Source organism: Ceratotherium simum, chromosome 2, assembly GCF_057802395.1.
Source record: "Ceratotherium simum simum isolate JZ-2026a chromosome 2, ASM5780239v1, whole genome shotgun sequence".
In the NCBI taxonomy this organism is placed as follows: Eukaryota; Metazoa; Chordata; class Mammalia; order Perissodactyla; family Rhinocerotidae; genus Ceratotherium; species Ceratotherium simum.
In genome coordinates, this window is record NC_141901.1 from 84,116,554 (window position 1) to 84,122,032 (window position 5,479).

General features: G+C 38.5%; 1 long non-coding RNA gene across 1 annotated transcript; it reads right to left on the reverse strand.

Moving 5' to 3' along the window:
* Positions 1-265: 265 nt before the first annotated feature.
* On the reverse strand, positions 266-5,135 carry LOC147918077 (uncharacterized). Its single transcript, XR_015549162.1, has 2 exons — positions 4,941-5,135; positions 266-471 (listed from the first exon to the last, which is right to left on the reverse strand). It is a non-coding gene; the product is annotated as an uncharacterized LOC147918077 (long non-coding RNA).
* Between the last annotated feature and the right edge of the window lie 344 nt (positions 5,136-5,479).

Here is a 5,479-nt window from a genome sequence, read left to right on the forward strand (position 1 = left end):
TAGAGAAATAGGCTCATACGTGGTAAAGTAAAAGGAATGAAATAATCAAGATAAAAGCAGTAATCAATGATAGAACACACAAATGTAATACAGAAGATCAACAAAACCAAAAGCTAATTCTTTGAAATGACAAATAAAGCTGATAAAACCTAATGACAGTTATCAATAAAAAGAAGCATAAACTATACTCAAAATAAATAAAAGAAAATAACAAAAGATAAGAGTACAAATCAATTAAATAGAAAATAGAAAGGAATAGAGAAAATCAGTGGAATCAAAGTTTATTCTCTGTATGATTAAATTAATAAAATTTATTAATATATAGATAGACTGATCAAGAAGAAAAGAGAGAGGGCCAGCCCCAACGGCCTGCTGGTTAAAGTTCAGCACACTCCACTTCAGCAGTCCGGGTTCGGTTCCTGGGCATGGAACCACACCATGCGTCTGTCAGTGGCCATGCTATGGCAGCAGCTACATAAAAAAAAAAAAAAAAGAGAGAGAAAGATAAGCAACAGGTGTTAGCTCAGGGCAAATCTTCTCCAGCAAGAAAAAAAAAGAAGAATAAAAGAGAAATCAAAAAAAAGAGACATCATTATAGATCCTACTGTCATTACAAAAGAATAATAAGAAAGGATAATGAACAGCTTTATGCCAATAAACTTGAAAACTTTGATGATATGGACAATATGCTTGAAATATAGGAATTATGAAAAGATATCCAAAATGAAATAAAAAACATAAATAACCCAATAGCAATTACAGAATTAGTATTTGTATCAAAATCCTTACCATAAAGAAAATTCCAGACCCAGATGGATTCAGAGGTCTTAGTTAACCAGTTTAACAAGGCAAAAATAAATAGATGATAGATAGAGAGATAGGTAGATAGATAGATAGATAGATAGATAGATAGATAGATAGATAGATAGACAGATGCTTGATTGCTAAAAGCAAGGCATAAATATTTGAAAGAAAGACTAAAAACTGTCTTTATTCACCCAGGACATTATTATGAAGACAGAAAATCCTAATGAATCTATACAAAAACTGCTAGAACTAACAAGTGAATTTAGTAAGGTCACAGGACACAGTCAATAACACAAAAATCACTTTTATTTCTATATAATCACAATTAAAAACTTTAAAATGAAATTAGAAACTACCTTCATTTACAAGAACATCAAGATATGAAATATTTAGGAATAAATTTAACAAAAGAGGGGCCAAATTTGTACAATGAAAACTAAAAGATTGAAAAAGAACATTAAAGAAGACATACATAAATAGATATATTGTGGAGGAATATTGGCCTTTAATTTTATTGTTCTATCTGTGACTGATTTTGATATAACGTTTGTGATGGCCTCAACAAACAAGATTGGAAGTCTTCCCATTTTACCCATTCTCTGTGTAAAAGCACGTACAATGTTTGGAAGAATTCACCTGGGAACTGAGTTTTCTCTGTGGATAGGCTTATTTTTTCAAATTTTAAACTTTTAATGGTTTTATTAAGGTATAACCCACATATAATAAAAAACACCCATTTTTCTTCCATAGTTTGATAAATTTTGTATTTGCCTACTATCCTGCAATCTCGCTGCAATCAGCTTCATCACTCTAAAACGTTTTTTCATGCTCCATTGAAGTCGATTCACTCCTAACCCTCAGCCCCAGGCAATAATTGATCTAATTTCTGTCATTATAGTCTTGTTTATTTTAGAATTTCATATAAATGGAATCATATAGTACATAATATTTTGTGTTTGATTTTTTTCACTTGGCATAATGGTATTAAGATTCATCCATGTTGTTTTGTGTATTAATATTTTCTCTCTTTTTATTGCCAAATCATATCCCATAACATGGTGTATTATTCAGAGGTCTTCAGAGAAACAGCACCAATAGGAGATATATATGTATGTAATTATTTATTATAAGATATTGCCCTGCACAATTATGAAGACTAAGAAGTCTCATCATCTGCTGTCCACGAGCTGGAGACCCAGGAAGACCAGTGGTGTAGTTCAAAGGCCTGAGAGCCAGAAAACTGATAGTGTAGACTCCAGTCCAAATCTGAATACCTGAGAACCTGGAGCACCAGTAGCATGAAGAGATTGAAGTCCCAGCTCATGCAGTTAGGCAAAGAAAGAGCAAATCCCCCTTTCCTCCATCTTCTTGTTCTATTTCAGGACCTCAACATATTGGATGATGCCCACTCATATTGCGGAAGGCAATGCACTCCATTCAGTCTATTGATTCAAATGATAATCTCTTCTGGAAACAGACTCACAGACATACACAGAAATAATGCCTAGTCAGACATCTGGACATCCCATGATCCAGTCAAGTGGACACATAAATTAACCATCACATATGGATATGCCACATATACCACAATTTGTTTATTCATTCACCAGTTGTTGGACATTTGGGTTATATACAGGTTTTGCTATTATAAATAATGCTGCAGTTAACATTCATGCACAAGTCTTTGTGCAGATATAAGTTTTCATTTCTGTTAGATAAATACCTAGAGAGGGATTTCTGGATCAGGTGGTAAGTATATGTTTAATTTTGTAAGGTATGACCACACTGTTTTCCGAAGTTAATGTGCTATTTTGAATTTCCACAGCAATATACGAGAGTATATTGCTCTACATCTTTGTCAGCAATTAGTATCATCCTTCTTCTTAACTTGAACCATGCTGTTGTGTGTGTAGTGGTATCTCGAAGTTTTCATTTTCATTTCCCTAATGACTCCTGATGTCAATCATCTGTTGTGATTATTGGCCACTTTTGTGAAATGTCTGTTCAAATGTTTTGCCCATTTAAAATTTTTTCCTGTCTTTGAGTACAAGTTCTTTATATGCTCCGGATAAGATCTTTGTTTATTTTTATGGATATCAGTCCTTTGTTGATATAGGGGTTTCAAAGAGAAAATGTTTTTAATTTTGACCTAGTCCATTTTAAATTTTTTAAAATTTTATGTGGTTTTTGTGTCCTGTTTAATAAATCTTTGTCAAATCCGGTATCATTAAGATTTTTTCTTATGCTTTCTTCTAGGAATTTAATAATTTTAGTTCTTTCATTTAACTTTCTGACCCATTTTGAGTTAATTTTTGTATATGGGATGAGGTAAGGGTTGAAGTTTCTTTTCTCCCTGCATTTATTTATTTGTTCCAAAACTGTTTCTGAAAAGGCTATCTTTTCCCGTTGAATGACTTTGGAACATTAATTGGAAATCCATTGAACATTTAAGTGTAAGTGCCCTTTCTGGTGCATTTTCACAGCTCCAGCTAGGAAGAACCACATGAGAACAGCGAGTTACCCATCTGAGCCCAGGTGGGATCCCTCTTAAAGAGTCATTTTTTAGGCAGGACTCTCAGAGATGGAGGCAATTTTCACTGGTATCCTGTACAGCCAAGATTCTACCTAATTCCTCACCTGTTTGCATATCTGGGCACTCTTTGGCAGGCACCTGGGAAGAATGAAGTAAACAACATATTTCTTTAGATATTTTAAACTTAGTTTTACTATGCATTAATGGCTTTCCTTATCTTTAATTTTGGTGAGGAGATTTGATAACTCTGAAGTGTCATATAAATTAATAAATGATTATTTAAAAGAGTGCAGGGGTTACAATTAGCCACTGTGTTTGCCTTGTAATACTGTATATTATTCAATAGTTCTGCAATGTATTTATAACAACTGGCATTAAGGGAAAAACGACAATAATAAATGTTGCGCAGGGAAAATAACATGCTTAACGTATTGGGGTTTTATGACTTATACTGGCTCTTAATGCAACTGATTCATTTTGTGACTAATAGCAAAAAAAAGAAAACACTAAATTAGCATCTGAACAGAGCTACCTGGCCGTTGTCCTGATCCTCCGTCACTGTTGGCCCCCCCAGGGCCTGCATTAAGATGATTCTGTCTCAGTGCAGTAGTGTTCCCAACCTATCCAGTCCTCTCTCCTGCTGCTCCTTCTTTTTCTTACTATCTATGTGGTCTGTCATTCTCCTCTCCTCTCCCCTGCCCAAGTCTCATTGCTGATTGTGAACTTGTCTCTTCTTGGTAACACGGACCTAACCTGGTTGAAATAATGAAATGATATTCTCGCATCTCTGGACATACAGTCTTGTCATCTGAGCCCACAAATGAAAAACTGGGACCAATTACAGATATTTGGTACATCATTTGGTATTTTAAATGATGTATGAAAACAGAATAAACACAGATTGAATTTATATCCTACTTTGATTCTACTTGGCTGCAAATTGTGATAAAACTTGTTCGGAATAGAAAACTAGGGAAAGGTGAGATAAAAGTCACAGAAAGACAATTTGTAACTTACAGGTTGCCCTTGTCTTTAAGTATTTCTCCCACCATCCGCTCATCAAAGATACTTTCAAAATCAAGTTATAGTGGATAAGGGAGTCAAGATGGCGGCGTAGGCAGACTCTGAACTCACCTCCTCCCGTGGACACAGCCAATTTACAACTACTCGTGGAAAAATTACCCCTGAGACAGAACTGAAAACTGGATAAGAGGAACTCCTGCAACAACGGACAATCCTCTCTGAGGTGGAAGAGGCAGAGACTCCCTTCTGGAGAGGAAAAACGCCACCTTCACAAGCCGCCAGCTTCACGGCCGCCGGGAGCAGCTCACAGGTACGCAGCCTCCCTGGAGGCGCGGGGCCCTGAGCCGGGGAGCGCCCCCGCTGGGGGCATTTTGTGGACCCAGCACAATCGACACCAGCGGCATAATATCTGACTTTGCTGCTACTAAAGCATTGGGTAGCAGCCCCAGAAAACCCGGTTCACAAAGAAACTAAAACTGGCTCTTAAAGGGCCCGTGCACAAACTCACCCGTTCCAGAAAGCATCCTAAAATCACCAGAAAGAAAGGTACACAGTGCTTCGGTGACAAGAGACTCACCTAATAGGCCCTGAGTGCATCACGGTGAGGGGTGAGACCTCTCCAGGGACTGGGACATTGGCGGCGGCCATTGTTGTGGCCTGGTGTGAGCGTGCTGACACAGACGCCATTGGAGTTCTCCCTGAGGCCTGCTAGCCCAGGGTCTGCTCCACCCGCTAGAGCACCAATTTAATCCAGCTCAGCCAGGGCAGGCAGCCCACCCTAGAGACTGGCCCCACCCAACAACAAGCCCTCAGGCAACGTGTGGGCCTGCATAGATTGGTGACTGGATTCTCTGCAGCCTGGCAACTGAGCTGACTTGAGCGGGGCAGGGTGTGCACAAGGAGCGGTGGAGAGTGTGGGGCAGTGGTGGAGTGTGTGGGGCTCCGCTGTGGAGAGACTGGGTCCACTTGCAGAGGTTGGGGCACTCACACAGGGCAGGACTGTGTTGACTGTGTGTGTGGACCTGTGGGCAACAGGGCTTGTCAGCTGCAGAAGACTTGTGCTTCTCAAAGACCCACATAGGAGGTTTGCCCCACCTTCCAAAGCCTGAAACAATT